General features: G+C 40.2%; 1 protein-coding gene across 2 annotated transcripts in view; it reads left to right on the forward strand.

Annotated features, from left to right (window-relative positions):
• COBL (cordon-bleu WH2 repeat protein) overlaps positions 1 to 22,596 on the forward strand; it is a 264,865-nt gene that overhangs the window by 12,553 nt on the left and 229,716 nt on the right. The window lies entirely within an intron of this gene.

Below are 22,596 nucleotides of genomic sequence, written 5' to 3' on the forward strand. Positions count from 1 at the left end.
ATAAAAGCAGATAGTATTGTAGTTCATATCTTAGGAATGGAAATAATAATCTTTGTTCCTGTAGTTTTTAGTCACATAAGGTAATGGTAGCTTTGAAATGCAATGGAAAAGATCATGAGATTTGAGTAATATGTATTGCCATCTGCCTTAATAATCTTTGAGATATTTATGGTGTTTCTACAATGATCAACTGATTTAAATTGCTACATCCATGTGCATCTTTGTACTTTAGCTTTTGGTAGCTGTAAATTTTTGAAACAAAAGCAACTTAAAAAAAAAGCCTCTTAAGGACAAAAGGATGGATGTCTATTTGCAAAAGAAGCATCAAAATTTAGTGAAGAATATTCTCAAAGCCACCATTAAATAACATCATTAAAACAGAGTGAAACTGCAGTGTCAAATCCCTGCAAGAAATCCAAAGTGGTAAGACAGAACACAAAGCTTTCTCACCACGATTAACAGTGAAAAAACCCAAAACTTCTGAGAAAGCTCCTTAAGAAAGCACAGTCTTTCGTGTTTTATTTACTTCATTATGCTTTATTTAGCTGTCTCTGAGAAGTCTCTCTATAAAGGTTTAAACATTCTCTATGCACACATGAGTGCACATGACTTAATATTGCTTGCTGTGAAATCTCACCAAAGTTTTCTTTGGCGCAGTGCAGAACAAGCCAGCAGACCTGAATTCTGTACCCAGCTTTGGGGCACCTCAGTTGAAAACTGTTTTTCTTATTTCACTTGAACTTTTTGGGGACACCTTGCCCTGTAGGAGTACCATAGCTATATGGAATTATCTTATTCTTTGCTGGTAAATGATACAGTGACCTATTCGTCTCTAACTGAAGGGCATAGTGATTGGATAGCACAAATGGGCAGAGGCAATAGTGATTGCTGTAACCCTCTGAACATCTTCCACAAGAGAGGCAGTCAGAAACACATAGTCAGGAGAGCACCAGCTTTGTGGGAAGCTTTTTACTTACCTGTTCAGGCTGAAGTGCATTCAAGTTTTTGAGATTAAAAAAATTCTTTTTGGAAGCAGCCTGATTTTTATTATTTAATTGAAGATGGGTGTCAATGTATGTGCAGCCCTGCACAGTCCTGTCAAGGTGCTGTGAGACTTATGCAAGGCTACCTGGAAAATTACGTGTGGAGAGGGGGGTGAACGAACAGTGCACACATAGGTATCTGTTTGTATTCTACGAAGACCCGTTTGGCTCTCAACTTTTTTCAATTTGGCATTAATCTTTTGTGTTTAACTTTTTCCATGTTAAATTGGAGTGAATTTAAGCGTGTGTTTTTTTTACTCTGAGTATCAGTCTTGGAATACCTGAGTTAGGAACACAGACAGTAGATGTTTCTGATATTGTGCTTCCCCAGGGGAAACCTTTTTTTGTCAAAAATCTGGAAATTAAAACATACTGATTTCTAGAAAAACTTCTTCTAGAGGAACAAATATAAGTTTTATCATTTAAATTTTAAGCAGAATGGTAATATTTTCTTGAGTGATTTGATGGAATGCAGTGAAACTGAAAAAAATAACTGAGACTAAAAATCTCTGACTTCACAGAAGCCGGGTGGTCTGATTAGTAAGAACTTTATTTTAAAAGAATTTCTTAAGCCTAATTATCCAGGAAGAGGATAAAGTCTTAGCAGAGTACATGCACTGAATTCCAATTTAGTTTTTCAGTAAACTTTATAGAAGACTCTGGATGGTTGAATGGATGAGCTGCATTTTTCACTCTTTGGCAACTGTAAGCTGGCACCTGTCCCTGGTCGCTTGTTTAACCTGATGTGCAGCGACTGGCGTTTCACTGGCTCCTTCTGCTTCACGTTCATATTTTGAAAAGTTTTTCCTGACTCTAAGGCCATCCCCTCACCATACCACTAATACTGCATAAAGCCAAGTGTGGGCACCGGTGACAGTCACTAGAGGGTGCTGCACATCTAGATTTTTAGGAATTTTTTCCCCTCCGAAGTGGCAGGTAGCACTCAGGGTTGCGGTGTCTCTACCGCAATCTGTTGCTCTTTTGGTTCTGTACTTTCAGATTGGTTGCTGGATATGTCTGATAACCTTCATAAAAGAAATATAAGACTCTGGGGAAATGACTAGAAGACTTTTCTGCCTAGAGTTTGACTGGACATGCTGTATGTGAATTTTATGAGCTCTTTTCTTGCTGAGCTTTTCTTGAATATTTGTCTGTGTGGAACATCTTCTGGGTTTTGTCTTTTTTATTTTTTTTAAGATATGCATGGTTCCATTTTTTAAAATTCATTTTTCTGTAAGTCACTGAAACATAAATATGTTGATGTTTTTAATTAGATAGGTTCGTAGTTTTCTTTCATAAATTCTTTTAAATAACTTTTGCATATGCCTAACCCAGCTGGGTTTTCTAGTAACATGCAATAGGTGGGAAAAGCAATAGCTCATGCTTATCATAATGATCTATCCATGCAAATGTTGTTACTTAATTACTATGAATACCTATTGGCACTTTACAGCAAAAGTTACTGTATCTGAAAAATGTGAGACTGTGAGGTACGATGCTGTAAAAAAAAAAAAAAAAAAAGTACTATCCAGCTAGAAAAACATCTAAACCCCAGTGTTGCTTCATACCTTTTCTGTCACCATTTAAAGCAATGGCTTACTGGCTGCGGTGAGTTATATTTTGGGAAACAACTGATTGTCATACTGCAAGGATAGAAATGCTGGCACTCAGGCTGCCACAGCTGCAGTCTTTCTTTCATTTTTAGCTTAACTCCTCAGATCCTAGGGAAGTGTCTGATTTGGGAATGGTAAGGCTTTGGCACCCAGTTATCTCAGAACTTTTGTCACTGTTTGAGAAATAAAAGCATGCTGCTATCGCAGGACCCATCAGGAAGTCGGGCAAGGATTTTATTTCTTGGGTTGTGATTATCCTAACCGAGAAACAGAAAGGACAGGCATGCCAAATGCTCACTTAGGAGGATACCTCTTCTCCCCTCCAGTAGTGTGGAGAATCTGTGCCCATTCCTTTCAGACCTGTAAAGCTTTTCAGGGAAGTTTATTTCAGTGCCAGCATAAAGAGTTGTTGTGAAGCCTTCTGAGCTAGGAAACTAGCAGTGATGAGCTCACCAATTAAACGCTACCAGAGAGAGGTGAGGTTGGAAGTGTGGGCCTGCTGCGTGTATTCTCCCCAAGCTACCACACTGCACCACTAGCTGGGAGGTTTGGTGGCTTTGTGCTGAGTGGGGCAGTGGGGTTCCCAAAGTCCTGTACTGCACGAAAGCAGGTTCGCTGCTCTGCACTGAACCACTCTGGGGTGTGCTATGGCTGTTGGGTGTTAGAGAGAAAATACTGTTCTCCAGCTCTTTTCATTTTGGGTATGTTTTTTTCTAAAGACTCAAGCTGGCTGGAAAGCCATGTTTGGGAAAACACCGCTTCTAGTATAGTCAGAATAGATATGTCTCCCTTTGGTATATAAATGAAACGGGCATTTATCTAGAGAAGAGAGAACTTCATGCGGGATTGTTCCATTGCTGAGGCGCAACCATGTCAAGATGTATCATCCCACCTCATCCTGGGTTCTGCCCAGAGCCCACCCTATGCTCATGACCAGCTTGTGTCCCTACTCACCAATTACTTCTGCCTGGTCCCTCTGACAGGAATGTCTTAACTGGAGAGAAAACTGTTCCTCTACTGGCAAGTACTTTACAGTTAATTAATTCTAATACAAAATAAACAGAGCTACTTTTTCAATAGGGCACAGGTTCTTCCCCCGACCTCCAGAGGCTAATATTCTGCATGTCTGTTGTGTACACACACATGTGCTGTGAGATGTCTGGCCTCTTCCTTTCCACAACAGGGAACAATAAATGCCAGAAGACATTTACATACTTTCTCCCCTTCAGCCCCAAATCTGAAGTTGCTGCTTTACAGTGACTGCTGTATCCTGTTTCCATTAGGTCTGTGACATGCAAAGCAGCTGGATGATGACCTTGAATCAGAACAAATCTCATAGGTCCAAGTATTTGTACCCAGCACTATTTAACACGTACTGTTTGCCCTAAGATAGCAAGTCAGTTTTTCTTATGGTAGTTTTCGTTTAGAAGCTGGCCTGAAAGAAACTCCAATTTAAACCTGATCTGATGCAAAGTAGTAAGCTAAACCATGGAGTGGAGAGGTTGCAGATAAAATGAATGCATTTTTGGTGCCAAGAATATCTTTGATAGGACCCACACACCAAATCCTCCTGTGTCCTCATGGCTTGGAGGGGAAAAAGTTTCAGCTGCTTGGTTAAGACTTGCCTTTGAAGAACTGCTTCAGAAAACAGTCAACTTGCTTTGCTCTTGCAATGTGAACTCTGAGGAGAGATTATCATCTATAAAGGATCTAACGGTTTAGTCTGAATACTTGGGCAAAACTTAATCAGGGAGGAGAAAAAGCAGGAGCCACTCATGGTGTGCAGGCTTTTGGTACTTGCTTTTCTGTGTCCCATGCTAGGAACTCAGATTTGCTGAGGTTTAGGCTCTGTCTCCTTGGATGCTTCTTTTTCTCAGGAATGCATGCACGAAGAAGCTAATTAAATTTTCCCTTGGGCTTGGATTTGGGATGGAGGGGTGCAAACTACCTCCGCAGCTTGGGATGGTATTCGCATTTGGCAATGAAGAAATAAACTGAGGTTAAGGAATGACTATCGAGGCAAATCTCTGATTTCTACAGCTGAAAATGTTGGCAGAAAGTCTTTGCTTAGGATTAGGGGGTTTGACAATTATTGATTTTTATTATGTAAATTTTGCCTCAAACACAGTGATCTTGTCAATGAAATGTTACCAGTGATTTTTTTTTTCATTACCCTCAGCATATTTTAGTCTACTGAAGATTTTCTCTCAAACAGGGGCTTTTAAGTCCTAGTCTTCATATCTTGTTCAACCCTAATTGATTTCAACTAATTTCCCATGAAGCAAGTCCTTTTTTTACTATGAAAACAAAATTTGGGGAAAGTGATTTTTATTAATGCCCTCTATAATGTTATAATTGTCACTAAACTGTAAAAATCATAACAAAATAACATGATAGTTGCTAAAACATCATGACTGAAACAGTGGCATCCAATGCTTAAAAACATGAACTACTACAATGTAAGTCAGGTCAGTCTTTCTGCTCTAACAGCGTGTCTGCTTCTGCTCTTTGGCTTCATTTCTCTTACCCAAAAATAGCTAATACTTCTGGTTGTTAGGATACTTGCAGAAATGCAGGAAGAATGGGTTTAAATCCTGCAACAGTTGACATAGGTAAGTGTCAAACTTACTTTTGCATTTGCCCTGGCAGGTATTTTTGGGATGGCTTTGCTTTGCATTGGAGCCTACTAAAAACTGTGTCATAAATATGGTCAGAATTACAAATACAAAAAAATTTCCCATTAAAAAAAAAATACTGTCTCACCTAGGAAAAAACCTAATTGACCAAATCTTCTGAGCACTATAAGCTCAGGCACTAACTTTCTTCCATGAGTTTCCATGTATTGTGATATTCTTCAGTTACTGTATTAGGACCTCCCAAGTATCCAATTTACAATAAAATTAAACAACCCTTATCCATTTTCTTCTGCTCCACTACCTGGACAAACAACAAAATTTGGGAAGTATTTACTGGTCTGTGTCAGGAATTCAGGATAGTGATAGATGTTCCAAGAATTACCTTTATTCCTTATGTACTTTGAATAGTTGGCATTTTGATACCTTACTAACCTGTTTTGGCACAACACACTGCAATTCCTTAATTATTTTTAATCTCTTTTTAATGCCATTAGTGCAACTGGCATGTTTGCTACTGCCAGTGGAAGTAGTGATCAGTGCTAATCTTAAAATAGTGTAACCTGATTGTACATGTTGTCTATTTTAATATTTATTCTTTTGCGGGCCTCTAAAAATTGGAACAGGTAAGCATCACAAACCCTGGCTGTCAGTTGGCACAGGAACAGTCCAGTTACTTGTCACAACTACAATAAGTGAAATTAGCTGTGCCTTGAAAAACGTTATTTGGTCTGCTAGTGATTCATCTTGCAGCTTACTTTCTGAATTCAGGTAGTATTCCTATACATATGAGACAGATGAATATTTTTGTTCCACTGTGTGGGTGCTTTAATTTGAACTAACTTAGTGAAAAGTGAGACATAACAAATTTTACTGGTATCCAGGCAAAAAAATAAATGCAGTTGATATTTTTCTATCATTCAGGTTTGTCACTTTAGGTATTCATTATCTATGAGAAAGGCTCTGTTTGACCAAACTTCATTAATTTATTTTATGGAATATACTTGGACACCTTAGTGAAAGGTGCTTTCTTATGTTGTTGTTTTTAAAGACAGCTGCTTCATTCTTGGGTGTTTGAGTTGGGGTGTGTTTCTGTGTTTTGTTTACAAAATTTCACAAGAATGACAGAGCTGGGAGGTTCTAGAGCATCACCAAATCACATCATCAGAAAGCCTCAGGATTATTGTCCTAATTAGCACCTCTCAAGAGGAAGTGACTGGCCAAAATATGCTTTACTGTCACCTCCACTGGCTCGCAAATGAAAAAAAGTTACAGTAGGTTGATAATATGGCAGTTTTGCATCAGTAGACCAAAAATAACAGAGGGAAGGAATCATCTTGGAGCAATTTACTTCAGAACAAAAAGACTTCAATATCTATTCAGAGACATCTGCTGTATCGCTAAACTTTTAAGATAATTTGGTTTTTCTTCTTCAGGGTAAGATTGCCCAGTAGGAAAGGACTGGGTCAAATTAGACTATGTTCTTCTACCCGTGTGTGCTCTGGCCTTTTCCAGTGTGACAGGCTTTGGTCCAAGCTGACACCCTAGGTAAAAGGTGACAAAAAATAAAGAGAAGAAAGTGGGGAATGTCTTGGCAGGAGACTTTGTACTGGGGAAGGACTTAGTTTGGCTGCTTCAGTTCTGTGGGACTTCTCTAAAGAGGAAAGATCAAAGAGCTGCCATTCTGGCTGTGGTATCTAAAGCGCTGGCAAGGATATTGCCTCTCCAGTTTACACACACATTCTTTCCTGATGGCACATAACAGCAAGCAAAAATCTGTGAAAATGAGCTGCTTTCATAAAACTAAACTTGTACATTCATCTCCCCCAGAAATCCAAAGCATGATAGTGCAGTGTTAGTCACTTTGCTGTCCTCTGAAAAGATGTCTTTGTTCTTTATAGTGGTCTGGAAGCCAAAGGTTGAAGGCTTAACTTTTCCTGTTTTTTCTCAGGCTGAACCCCACCCAAGGGATAACCAAATTCAGGCTTTGTGTCGGAAGCCCTTGCAAAAAAAAGATGAGCTCAACATGGCAATATGTGAGAAAAGCCATAAGATGATTGATAGGAGACACGAGGCAGAAAGATTCTTTTAAACATACATTTTATTCTGACATATAAACAAAGCACTCACTTGTTCATTTTGGTTTCCCTTTTTTATGTAATACCAAGTAATGGAGGGAAAATTGTTCAGTCTCACTGAACATGTTATCCCACTTTCTTGCAGGTGTAGCCAGAGTACAATGTCTCCCCATGCAGAAAAGCCCTGGGTCTTTGAAGTTCTTTGTGCGCCACCTTGTTTGTCAGAATAAGATCTCTTTTTTTATTTGCTTTTTTTGTTTCCTGACTGGCACCTGTGCCACTTAAGTATGTTAGAAATGGCTACTACTCTTTTCACTGAAAGGAAGACATAATGCTGGGAGTCAGTCACCATTGCTTGATTCCAGCCTTTCTGCTATCCTCGGCCTTGACTCTCACACCCAGCCTTCCTAGAAGATATTGCGTGTGTCTAGGGAAAAGATGTGCAGGTAATTTAAAGTCTTAAGATTTCAATCTGGAACTAAGCTAGCGTTTGAATTCCTATAAGCTGTCTGTGCTGTGCATGTTTTCAAGGTCAATCTTTATTTCAGGTAATAGCAAGTGATACTTGTAGGTGAAAATTTGTATCTTAGCATTTACTAGTAACTATTTTCCACTAACTTCATCTATTTATTTATTTGTATTGTTGCAGGGTCTCATGCTTGAACCAAAATAATAGATCTGTCCCATCCTCTGAAAAGATATTAGTGAATTATTTCTGAAAGTGGTCTTAGGGGTAGCCTTGTAATGAAGACACTAATTTTCTGCCCATATGACTTTCTGGTGAACAAACTGTCATGAACTGAAAATAAAAGCTCTTCTAGAATGATCAAAATGCATTTAGGAAAAGGCTAGTTACCATCCAGGAAACAGGACACTTGCCAACTGCATCCACTAACAGCTGCTCTGAACTTTTTATACAGCATTTTCTGAAGACAGTGCATTAGGTTACGTAGGACTTCATTTTCTTATCCAAGTTCTGATTTTCAGAGCCAAAGTAAATGGTTATGGTGAGATTCAGAGTACTAAATTAGCAAGTGCTATAATACTCCATTAGCTGGTAATGCAGCCCCTTTGTATTAAACCTCAAGCTGGAATTCAATAAAGAATTGTAATTAAAAGGACAATTTGGAATAGGTAACGTTTTTATAACTTTTTCCTTTGCCTTGTGAAGTTATAAGCAGCATACCTGCATCGAAGCAGCTGTCCACATCTGAAACAAACTGCGAAACAGTACTTATGGGGTTAACTCCTTTTTAAAGAAAAAGTACATGTGTGTATATACTTAAAAAAAAAAACAAAAAACAAAACCCCATGCTTTTATATATAAATACATATTTATGTCTCAGCTGTCATAGCGCCTCCAGAAGTCTAATTGTGATTTTTTTAGCTGAACTGAATCTGTTTGGAAGTCCATTATTCAGCAAGTCCAGATACTATTGTCATCCGTACCTGAACCAAATGTTCATGTGCTGGTGCCTCATGACTTTCTGAGAACTGATTCTCTGACAAGGTTCACAGTTTCACTTTCTGTTAATGCGCCCTGTTATTACAAAGCAAGAGAGTACCAGGCGTTGTGGGACCAGAAGGCATTCACTGTGTTTTCTGGAGTGTCCAAATAGCAGATAGTCATTCAGGTCAACAGTGAGCCAAGGACTTTCTGTTAGCACTTTAAAATAATAGTAAGGATGATCACAACACAAAATGAGAGGCACTGTTTGTACTGCTCTTCAACTTTAAGTTCCTTGGTTCATACTGATTAAGAAAGCATTTAGTTTGGTTTGCTTTGTTTTGGGGATCATTTGGTAGGGAGTATTTCTGATAAGCGTAACACGCTGTTTTGAAAAGTCTCTGCAGGTAGGAAAGCTGAGAGATTTTTATTACAGTCCTGGGGAAGTAGTGACCAAAACTTTACATTGAGTCTTATGAAAAGCCAATATAGTCTTTGTGTGTGTTTTAGGGTGGAATGGCTTATTATTTTTTTTTTAAGTTTCTCAGGTACACTTGACATCATAAGCCTGTGCTGTATATACAGACCAGTAAACGAACTAGCTTGAGGCCTGACAACAGCCTGGAACTTCATCTTGGCTAACTACCTGTTCGTCTTCTAGTTGTTCTATGCTGTGAGGACAGTTTCAGGTACCCAGATACCTGTGCTAGTTATAAATGAAATTGTTACTCCACTACTTCTGTATAAAGAAGTGTACAGAAGTCACAAGGTAAAAGACATCCCGGGACTATCTCTGTGGGTTTTATTACACCTTTCCTAGGAAACAAGTCTTTTATGCCAATAGCCTTTCAGGTTGTCAAATGACTGTAATCTTGAATTATTTGGTTTTAATGTTTTCTACTCTTTTTTTGACCTAATGAATTAAATATGCTATGGAAAAGCAAGTGGAGTTTTCCTCCTTAGCCCAGGAAAAACATATTGTAAGATGACAAGCATGCTGTCCAGGCAGATGGGTAGATAATTGGGCAGGTGTTTGTCAACAAACTTTATTAGCTGCTACGAGTTTCCTAACTCCCGTCCTAAATTGCTGTATGCTGTAATGTGCTGCAATATGCTGCTGTTGTACTTTTGTAAGCCTTGGGGCAAGGTACTGAGTGTGGGACAAAGGCTGCTTTATGTCCTTGTTGATGTCTGTCATTTGATTATCTTACAGTGTTTAATCAGTCCTGGCTTGCAGGACAGGTCCTGGTCACATGATGCTGTCAAACATTCAGAGAGTCCTTGGGGAAGAAAGGGGAAGAAAATGGCAGGTTCTTCATTGTTTCTATCCTGCCAACAGACACAGACAAAAATATGGGGAATAAAACACGTGTGAAAGTCTTGAGCATGTTCTCCGTCACCCTTGCTCAACAGATGTTTAAACAAGTACATTACCTGTTGAGCACTGGTGCCATATATTTTCATTGAAAGTAAGACTTTATCTTGTAGTTTCAGAAGAGACCAGAGATCTGTTTTCAATATCCTTGTCAAAGCACGCTGGCTGCCAGTTGAAGTCTTAAGATATCTGAAGTTATAAGCAGAGAAGACAAAATATTATGTGAATTCATATACCAGTTGGTGTTGGCTGCAAAGTGTAAAAGGAAACAGGGGAGAGATTCAGAAGCAAGTTGTGAAGAAATGTATTAAAGTAAGACAGACAATTACCTGTAACAGACACCACAGCCAATACATTTAAAAAACAAGCAAACAATTTTTTAAAAAATGCTGCTTTAGGGTATCACTGTGGCCTAGTTACCTTAATATATGTTTGAGGAGAGCCTCAGAGTTGTGATAAGATTGGACTCCAGATTTTTTCAGTCAGGACCTGAGCGTACTGGAGTTCCCTACCGCAGCTGGGGGCCCCTTGGGTCCCTGCCCTCTGGGCTAGCTCTTGCAGAGTGCCAGTGGTGGTGTTGACAGCCTGGTATTTGTTTGCAAGCAGTATTGAAAATGTGAATGGACAATTCTTGTCAATAAATTAGTTATCACCACTGAAATTTAGGGAAGGCCAGTGCATACCTGTATCAGCTGTCAAAAAGCCTCACATTGGAAGTTCCATAGCCATTAAGCAATGACACTGAATTAACAATCTGGGCAAACTCCCAGTTGGAGTCTAAAGAAGCATCCACCTTTAATCCTGGCGTTCCTTATTTTTTCCCCATTATTTAACCAAATTCTGTTCTGACAATGCTTAAATAACCAACTATTAAAGCATAAATACAGACTGTCATTTCAGTCTTGTTATTGGGAAAACCTTTGTCTAGAGCCTTAAAGTAAATATCCACTGAAATAACGGAATATCTTATTTCATTAGAACTTTCAAATTTCAAAGAAAAACAACAAAATCTGACTTTTAGATTGTACTAATCATAGAGCTGTGAGGGAAACTTATGAAGGTGACTTCTAGGAAGGAGGAGCTAACAAATGTTGAAAAAGCAGCCAAAATTTTAAAGGATAACTCTCTATTTTGGGTGCCTTGATTTTGATCCCAGACTAAGATAGTCTTAGGAAAACTGTACTATGAGAAAAATACTCTAGGAATGTTAAACTGCCTGCATCTGAATGTTTAAGTAAATATAGGAATTCCCCAAATCACTACTTGCTCTTGAAATGTCTATGCATGAACAGACGATGAGAAATTGAAATAACCTGGAAAGTTGGGTGTTTGCACAGCAGTAGGAAAGATGTGATCCAGATCAGAATAAAAAGCAAAACTAAGAACAAGACATGCATGAAATTTTACAGACATGATGAGACTGAAATATCACCTACATGAAACAAACAAAAAAAAAATCTTGTTTACTTATAGCTTGGAGTTATGTGTCTGGTGAATTAGTTGGGCTAAAACAGGCTCGTTTATGCAGGATAACACCAAATAACCCATCTTCAGTGTTACTTGTACACCTATGAGGGGTTATCACACCTTGTCTTTACAGGACACAAGAAAATCACAGTACATTCCTATGGACATCAGTCAGCACTTCTGAAGGGACATAAGAAGTGGTATGATATATTAGGAATACATATTTTACAAACTCAAGTATTTCAGTGTGCCTTGAGTTTTTTTACATCTGGCTTATTCAGTGTTTTTTTATATAAACCAGCAGTCATACATATAGAGCAGGGAAATGGGGAAACATGATGGTTCTGTGTGTATTATACTATCTCACTTTGCACTTTTTGTTTTTTTCTTGGCAAGAAATATAGTAATATATGTAGGTGAGGCACTAACCATAACAAACATGCCTCCTGGATAGAAAACACAGACTACCTTTGACAGCCCTCCAAGATTTATGCTATCAGCTGAAGTAGTAGTGTTCCAATTAAAGCAAAAAGCTACATTGCCTAGCACAGTTCACAATTAGGAGATAGGTCCCCAGATTGCTCAGAAGTCCTCTGTGGCTGCTGCTGCTCAGAGGCCTGAGCAAGCTGGTGCGTTGCAGAAAGCCAGGGGAAGTGGCGACTCCTCCATCCCTTGCCACTGCCCCTGTTTTTCCTATCTCCAATGGACCTTCCCTCCAAAGGTCAAGAACAGAAGTTCTCTGGTTGGGGGCGGGGGGCTCTTCTTTCTCTGGGGGGAGGGAGTGCTTCATACTTAATGCAGTTTAACATTTGAAGACAGAGAAACTGTTCTGAGTATCCAGAAATGAGGAACGTGCTGCCTTTGGACACCTGAATTTAGCTCTGCTGGTGCAGAAATGCTTCTTCCTTAAGCCTTATGATGTGACTTGAACTTTTATTGATGGTGGGAACCATAGCTTGACAAACACATCTTTCCACAAATATTTATCTGAATATTCACATTTGCTTTGTACTCAAGTCCTGTTTGTGTTTCCTTTCAACAAACACCCAAGCTAGCAGTATTACTTGCACAAATGTACTTGGGAACATTTCATTTTTAATCAGTCATTGGAAAGAGTTCACAGAAGGCAAGACTTGATTTCAGAAATGCAGCATTTACAGCATAAAAAAAGGTTGATTAATCTGAATGGGAAAAACATATGTTTGTATGCATGTGTATGGTTCCTGAATTATCTGCTGGATGATTGTTACATGCGATTTGTTTAAAATTACAAAAAAAATCTGCTTAGAAGAAATTCATAAGAGGATATTATTGCTCTTGTTTCATATACTTATTTTAAATTATCCATGTAGTTCTGAAATCCACCGTTTAATAAATTGCTATCTTGAAACTTGAAGCTACTTCAGTTGAAGCTAAAAACCTGCTCTTAGACATTAGTAGTGACTTTATATAGTTTTAGTATGAATCGTAGACATCAGCGCAACAAAAACCACGAAAGGGCAACACTGTTGCATAGCCTGTACAGGGAGCTGGAGTTTGGATGGCTTTCCTCCTCTCAGTCTTCAAAAACTACAGGGCAGTGCAGCATTTTTTGGGAAGAGATTAATCTTTCTTCATTATCAGTGCACCTAAAGAGTATTTTTTCACAGGCTGCCTACCTACACTTCAGAACCACCTGCAGTCCCAGTAGCAACTGATGAAACTGCTGACATGTCTAATTGGAGAAATATTAAATCATGTTTCAATTCAGGTAGGGCTTTTTAGAAAAGAGTCCAAATGAACAGTGTATTCTATTCACACTCCCAGCACAGGACCAGTCTTGGCATAGAAATGAAAAAATAATTAAAGGTGAGTTTGCAGTTCAGATTGGTCTAGATCTCAGCTAATTTTCTCCTTTGAACACTGCTTTAGAGCTTCTACCTTTTAAAAAAAAGAACAAACAAAAACAAACTTACTTGAATTTCCAGTCACTGAATTTACTGAAAGGACATACTCTCCAAAGATTTTAGAAGTTAGTCTTAGCCTTTATCTGCAGGTCATTTGGTTGAGGTTTTTTTGAACAAATCTGTCAAAAATAGCCTTGGATCTCAAAAGGATTTTTGACTTCCCATGCTTCTTACAAGTTTTCATAATTTTTTTTTTACTTTCTGTATAAATCTGTAGATGAGGAGCCTGGCTCCAGTTCTCCAGAAAGAATCTAACAAAACTAACGAAAACAGGCTGGTTGTTTTTTGGATTAGTTTTGATTTTGCTTAACCTAGTCATAAGGCCTTTTAAAAAGTAACAGTTAAAACTATAGACCATATTGTGTTGAGAAGCAAATTATTCTGGATTCTTTTTAAATAAAAAGAAAAGTGTAGAATAATTTCCCCTCCTTTCATGAGAACCATAATTTATTAGCTTTAAAATTTTTTGCTCTATGTAAAAATACCAGCCCACAAGTTAGATTCTTTTCCTTGACTAAAGGTGTTATTTTAATGACATCCTACAGATGTCTCTTGATGGTTTCATTATGTTCCTTTTCAAATCAACCATTTTCCAACATTTTCAGCAAACAATATTTATCTGAAAATTTTAATCTGAGGAATCTTGAACAGCTTGCAGAGCTGGGTATCCCAGGGCAACTGGAGGGTAGTCCTTCTCTGCCTCCCCCCTTTCCCACTGATGAGTGGTGGGATGCCCACTGCATCTGGGATGACAGATATGCTGTGCCACCCTGCACTGATGCTGCCAGTATGCCTAAGGCACACGTGCTTTAATTGGGCACAATAGGACATGCTCCATAGAGGCAATCGCCTGGCAAACTCCCTCGCTGCTGGCAATAGTGTGGCTCTTGAACAGATTCTCTTGGATCAAGAGGAATACTTTCTATAAAAAAGTATATTGAACATGTATCAGTCTATAAGCAGTAAAAGGCTGATATTTTTTAAAATTCTTGATCCTGGTATCATTATCTCTAGAGTAGACTGAAAAAAAGCAGTGATGGCTTTTTGGTTCTTGGAAAGAAGAGAGAATCAGGCAAAAAGCCTTTAATCAGAATTTGTATCACCCTTGTAAACATAATGGGTGAGGAGGGTGAGTAACAAATTTTGAGCTGTGTGAAATTGTAGCAATTTACATTTCCTAGTAATTGAATGATTTGCATGCAGCAAAAGTAGTAATTGCAAACTGCAAGAAGTAAAATAGGAGAGAAAAATCAGTGGGAAACAAAGACTCTCTGTGGAATCTACCAGTGCCAAACAGAGTTTGTTTAAACCAGTTGGGTGGGTTAAATGTAGAGATGCCCTTTCTTTCAACAAGAAATCCCCTGGAATTGTCAGTTGCTCTTACACCTAGACAGTGAGTCATTGTTCACTGAATAAACACAGTAAAAAAGCAGTTGTGAACATCATGATAAAAACACCTTTGAGAAGAGTCCAGAGCTTTGAGGACTGAGATCTAGATGACAAACTGTGAGGCACCTCCACTCTTAGCTTTTTCCAAGCAGGTGGAAGTTCTCTCTCATTAAGCACCATATTCTAGTACCTACCTGACTAACACTGAATCAGGTATGCATTGCGAGGGAAAAAAATGCCAGGGGAGATTTTTTTTTAAGTTGAAATGAAGGTTTCACAATTGCTCCAGCTGTATGTTCACTAAATGCCTCCTGATGTTTACACAGTGAAAACAACTTGTATCACACTTAGCACAACGCTGCTGAATGGAAATAATATATCTCCAAGTAATATCCCCATCTCAACAGTGGTCTGCTCTTATCTGAAACTAGCTGGCTCCTATTAGCCGATCAGTATTTAAATGTGGTGATAAAGGTGCAATGGAAAAAACGAGCTGTGCATTAGCAAACTTGATATAGCTCCTGTCAGGTATTCTAACTTGAAGTGAATACAAAAGCAGAGTACAGCAACAAACTACTTAAACTTCTGCTACTTCTCAGGTACAGAACACTTCTTGGCAAGAGGACAAACTGTTCTTGCTCAGGGGGTGTTTTTTAGATTACAAGCAGAGAGGCTACTCCCAGTCCAAACTACACTGTCTCTTTGTAATCCATACTGATGAATCCAGCAGAAATGAAAGAACATCTGTTAGAAGAGCTGTTATTTTGGAAAAATAGGAATATGTACATTTATTTCTCTACAAATTTTTTAAAAATACTTCTGCTTGTTACTTCAATACAGAGTCAGAAAAATGAGAACTTTCTGACTGAACCAGACACTTTAGTACAACACATTAATTCATCCCTACCCTGAATCTTTCACATAGAGCTCCTGCCAGCGTATGAAAGCAGCTATTGAAAGCAAATGCTGTGGTCATCTAATGGGTAGACTCTGTGCATAAAGTCTGAACAAATTGTCCCATAAACGGCCCCTCTCTAGGCAGTAGCTATTACCAAAAAGGTGATCTTGTTTTAGCACAGTTATAAGGAAGGCTTAGGGTGGAAATTGTGACAATGGAAAAGACTGAATCATCTTTTTCCCACAAAAATAAATTCTAATGTGCATGGAAAAGCAAAAAATAAAACATTTCCTATTGCTGGCCAAAACTTCTTGCCAATTACTGGTGGCAAGAAGTTTGGTTCAAAAGGAAAAAAAGTTGGTGAAATAAGGAGACAAACACATTTAAGTATTCTACATTAGTTCAGAGAAGCATGGGTCTATCTTTATTGCTGATTCATCAGTCACCTTGAGACAGAGCTCAGAAACATGCATTTGACCCTCTATATTTTTAGTTTAACTTCTGTGACAAACACAACCCTGAAGAGAGAGTGGATTCTAAGACTGAGCAACTGCTACAGTCAGATTTTGCTCAAAGTATGTGTTGCGTTAACAGAATACTAATTTAATAAATTCTGCCAATGAAAAACAGAATAGTGGCAATGACATCAAATGATTAAGGGATTGATTAATAAAATCAAATTTATTGTTAGAGGGTTGACTTTAAAACAATTACAACAAATAAGTTGTTAATGGTTAATTCACTATATAAGCATTTTTGTACATCTGGCAAAGCACTTAGTTAAGCACCAGCAAGTTTTGTTTAAAGCACAAGATAAATGAGCTCACTGGAAGTTTACCACAAGCACTAACTAGGGGAAAGGTAATTCCAGCAGGGGAAGGTTGCAACCACGACTCATTGACCATCAACTGAAGAAATCCTCCAGACCCAAAAAAGAAATTGAGAATGAGCATGCAAATTAATTGACATGAGAAGCAAGATAATTACTTGACAAATAGGAAACTGAGTATTAAGTGCTGAAGGAATTGGGCAATTTGTAACCAATGAAAGCTTATGTCTTTGCTTGCTGAACTGCACACTTTGTACAATTTCGACAATGGGAGAGCTAGGCATTTGTGTGTTACCACCCAGCTCCCTACTTTGTCAAACTAGAATAAAGGAACAGAAATACCTTGACTCTGTGTGTGAATTGGTGCTGCACACCAGGTAAAGAGCCTACTGATGGGACAACAGCGATAAAAACTCAATATGAAAAGCTGCTCTCAAACTCCACTTAATACAGTCTTCTAATGAAATAAACTCCTTCTCTACACTACCCAAATTGTATAGTGCCATGAAAGATTTATCTCTTGTTGTGACTAGATATTAAATTATAAAGAGAGAGCTGGAAGATACTATATGAAAACTGAAGCTACTGTTTCACAGTCTCATCCAGGCACTGCTCACCAGCTGATTTACTTACGCCCCGTGCCAGATTACACAAAAGCATATTGAAGAGACAAGAGTTTTGTCTTGGCAGCTGTGACTGGTTACAAATATACAAAAAAAGTTATTCCTGAGACCCAGAGGTGTGTTAGTCTCTCAGAGATTTTTTTATTTGCAACGGAGGTGAAGAGCTTTTATTTTTAGGTATGAAATAGCAATGGTGGTGTGTTTGAGAGGATGGTTTTTATTTGGTGGAGGCAGAAGACACTTAAAGTCAAATACCCTTAGCATTTTTCTCCTTGCTTATAGCATAGCTAATAGTAGCCCATACAATAATGAGCTTTTTAAAAGAGCCATCATCTTCACTAGGTGATGTTTTCTTCAATTATGAAGAAAATAATTTAAATGTTGGTATGTGTATAATGTTTTTTAAAAACCACACAGCCCCAAAACACACCAAACCCACCACCTCAAAAAAAACTATGAACATGTTTTCCTACTGGTTTGAGAACCCGAGTTCTCCTCTGCTGGCACTGTCAATCATGATAACAACTAAAGCAATAAAGAAAGGAAATTCTTAGTCACTAAAAACTCAATCAGATTTTGCCAGGCATGAGTCGTTATGATCAATACTTGGCAAGCCTACAAAGCTCCCAGCAGTTTAGATGCCAGACTAAATTAAACCCCAATTTAAGATCAATTACCTTCATTGAGAGCTGCTAGCTCAGAAAATCTAAACTGGGGACTGCTTTTCAGAGGTAATGTATGGATGTTATAGGCAAGCAAAATTGGTTCAGTGCAAACTGTCTGGCCAGTGCCCAAGAGAACTGTAAGTAAAATTGCAGGATCAATTAAGAAAAGGGCATCAGAGCAGTATGTTTGGGCTTTCTTCTTTCCACCTCCATCTTGCTAAAAGTTCATATTCTACTTCAATTGCAGGAAATAAGATATTTTACTCCCAGTACCACACTCTTAAAAATGCAAAATCTTCCATTTCTGTCACTTGTGTTTGGGAAACTGCCACTTTCAGTTGTGTACTATGACTATTCTGTTGGCCAGCATAAGACTTCTTACTGTTTTGAGGTGAAAAGAGCTTCCTTTGGGTATAGAAGGTGTCTTTATTGCCCACTGGAGCTAATAAGACCTGAGATAACACACAATATTATCATCAGCATATAGACAATATACAGGGCTGTTCTTTGCCATACAGAGAAACATGATAGGTACATGCGGTAGATGTTCTGCATATCTTATACATCAGTGACTAAATAGTTAAACATTGTGATTTTTTTGGATGCTTAACTTCTATATAACAAGATAAACAGATACATGCAGTGTTGGTCTGAAAAACAGAAAAAGCTAAGAATTCATGTTGCTTGGTCCCATTTTTACCCATATTTCTTGTAGCCCAGGGTACTCAACCTGTTTTTGTTCAGTCTCTTTCCTCTTCTGTAATGTGGGCATAATTCTTAAGACCTGTACTATTCCATCAGTCACAGCACAAAAACTAGCCAGCTGCAACAAAGTCTTTTACCATCTCATACCAGCGTACTCTTCATACAGTCCCTCTTCTACCTTCACCTCATCCAGGGCCCCCCCTCATCAATTGTGGAGTTTTCTTCTTCTGTACCCATATCAATTAGTCCCCATCTCTGTGCGGGCGTGGGAACCGCGGACACCACCACACCCCACACCCCACCCCCCCACACCCCACGCCACCCCACCCCACCCCACCCCACCCCACCCCACACCACCCCACACCACCCCACACCACACCACCCCACCCCACACCACCCCACACCACCCCACCCCACCCCACCCCACCCCACCCCACCCCACCCCACCCCACCCCACCCCACCCCACCCCACCCCACACCACCCCACCCCACACCACCCCACCCCACACCACCCCACCCCACCCCACCCCACCCCACCCCACCCCACCCCACCCCACCCCACCCCACCCCACCCCACCCCACCCCACACCACACCACCCCACACCACACCACCCCACACCACACCACCCCACACCACACCACCCCACACCACCCCACACCACCCCACACCACCCCACACCACCCCACACCACCCCACACCACCCCACACCACCCCACACCACCCCACACCACCCCACACCACCCCACACCACCCCACACCACCCCACACCACCCCACACCACCCCACCCCACCCCACACCACCCCACCCCACCCCACCCCACACCACACCACACCACACCACACCACCCCACACCACACCACACCACACCACACCACCCCACACCACACCACCCCACACCACACCACACCACACCACACCACACCACACCACACCACACCACACCACACCACACCACACCACACCACACCACACCACACCACACCACACCACACCACACCACACCACACCACACCACACCACACCACACCACACCACACCACACCACACCACACCACACCACACCACACCACACCACACCACACCACACCACACCACACCACACCACACCACACCACACCCATCCAACCCTACACTCCTCGGGGCTATTTAACCACTTAGCAGGAAGGAGCTACACCTGCACATCATCCATGTCAATCAACCCACTGCCTCTGAGGCAAGGCCACAGCTGCATGTTATCAGTGCTGATCAACCCACGGCCTTCATTCCTCTGCACATCAGAATGTTCTAAAACTTGAAGATTTACCAGTGAGAAGCATTATATTCACCCTAGACACGTTAACTTTTTTGAAGACTACTGGGCTTATTAAGATTACAAGCCAGTGAGATGAAGATTAAAAAATAGGGACAGAGCTCCCATTGACATGCATTTGTGTATAAATCAGCAGGAAGGAAGAGAACAGCTACAGAGATCAGTTAAAACCAAATTTCTTTTTTCCTAGTGTTTCACTAGATACTAACCTCTACTTAGACCTTCTGTTAGGCTAACTTTTCAGCAAAATTATAATGTTCCCAAAGTTTGTAGGAGGAAATAAGTTACCTTAAGATGAGATAGATCTTTGCGTCTAAAACTTTTTATGCCTGTGAAAAGTAGTTCCCTTCTTGCTGCTTTACCAGGAAATAATTGTTTGTATCTCTGACCATTTTAAACTCTTTCTGTTTGTGGCCCAGGTTTCTATCCAACATTTTATCTGACTGCCATCATTCCAATGCAGACCTTTTTGTTAACTTTTTTTTCCCAGTGCCTTCTACAGTGTTTTGCCTTTTTGCTCTTTTTCTCACCACTTAAAAGCCATTAGTTTGTTTGAAAGTCACTCCTCCAGCTGAACAGATGCAAGTATCACATGAAAGCTCCAAGGAATTTTCCATAGCAGCATCTGGTGCTTTGCTTTAAAGTTATTTTTAACATGGAATAGTCATGAGTGTTCATTTGTAGCTGAAATGCAGTCTTCTCAAAGCAACACAATTAGGTCTGACCCTTCAAGAGAAGGGGGAAAAAATATGATATGCAGTTTTAAGGTAGAGCTGTTACAGGCAAGCCAGTAAGTTTGCTTCGTTATTCATCACATTTGTGCAGTGGTGCATATCTACGTATCTTATATGCTAACACCTTCTTTGAAGTTGGGTTGTGTCATGAGAGCTGCATCTTCAGGACCCAATCTTATCAAAAGCTTTGGCAAACTGTTGGGGGGGCAGGGCCCGGGGGGGTGGGGGGGGGGGGTGGGGGGGGGCAGCGGCATTAAGTGTTTCTTATTCTAGTTTACATTCTCCTTGTTGCAGAAAATTTGGTGTCTTTAATAGGAAATTATATCCATAATGTTCGTGTGGCATCACATTGTCATTGGAATCATTGCTACTATTGCTATGCATAAAACCATGATGTCGCAGCGGTAGTAGGTACGATGGCATAAGATGAGAACAGAGCTCCTGGGAGACAGGAGAGGCAATAACAAAGGCTCTGAGGTAGTTTATAGCCCCTGGGGAGTCAGCATGGGCCTCAGCATGGCTGAAGCACTGGGGGAATGAACCGCTGCTGCAGCTGAGGCTGCTGGGGTGCTGCGGAGCTGCTCCTTGCCGCACTCCCTCAGCTGTGCCCTCTCCTTCAGGGCTGTGAGAAAGAGGGTCCTTTTACTGCCTGGAGCCAAGTGGCAGCTCTCATCACTCAAAGAGGAATCCCAGGCTGGCTTACAGCAGTTTTCCAGTCCTTTGGTGCCAGGGCTGGTGGAGGAGGAGAGCATCTCTAGCCCATTATTTCCAGCCTTGCAGAAGGACTGACAGGAAACATATTTAAGCAGATGTCTTGTGTTTTAACAAAGTTTCAGTGAGTCATCTACATTCCCTTAGGCATTCAACACACCAGACAGCTTTTTAAAGGCTGTAGCATCTTGCTCACAATTTATTATTATGTATATATTCCATATATTTAAACAAGACCCACATCTTCAGATGAGGAAGGTCCATAACACTTACCTAACCTTGGTAAATTTGCTGTGCAACTGAGGGCCTGGCACAAAAACATGATGCCCAGTACAACCTCAATCTGATTTGGTGTTAACAGCTAGAACCTGATTCTGGGCTGCAAGTGGCACGGCTGTAGCAATCTGTTGGGCCACCAGCATTTCAGCATTTGTCATCTTCAAACAGCCCATGTAGACAAAAGGCTTTTTGTGAGCTGGCTGGCAGCCTGTGAGGTAGGTATGCAGCTGTGTGCTACATTCATTTCCCCCTTCTTTGTCCCGACATGCTGCTCAGGGACTGACTCAAAGTGAGTTAAAAGACGAGCAAGATGTTACCCAGATTAGTATTTCAGCTGTTAACAGCAGCAAGCTCTTTTTCTTCTATTGGTGCAAAAATGAATGCCCTAAATCAGGTAAATCATGGTCTTGTTGCATTTACAATCCAGTGCAGCAGCTCCTGAGGGTGATAGGATACTTTCTTTATTCCATCTGGTCTTTCGATACTCACCTGCATCTTCCTTCTCCTGTCAGTAGAAGTACAGCCTCATGTGTTGCAGGTTCTAGTTAATGCCATCTAATTAATCAACCTTTGATGCTGAATGGAAGCAGCAGAGGAGGACATTTATCCATCTGATAATTTGGCTACTCAAACGCCAGGTAAAATATTTACACACAACCATGGCCTGCATAGCTGATAACGAACAACTCTGCCTGCTTGGTCCCACACTTCAGGCCTGCCACTAAACCTGGTTATGAAGCTATGATTTCCATATCAGCAGGAGCAAAGCAAAGCCTCAGCTTAAATATGTGTGTCCGATTGATTGCAAAATATTTGTTTGCACATATGCTGTGTATTTCATACACCTGAT

This window comes from Falco punctatus, assembly GCF_963210335.1.
Source record: "Falco punctatus genome assembly, chromosome: 3".
In the NCBI taxonomy this organism is placed as follows: Eukaryota; Metazoa; Chordata; class Aves; order Falconiformes; family Falconidae; genus Falco; species Falco punctatus.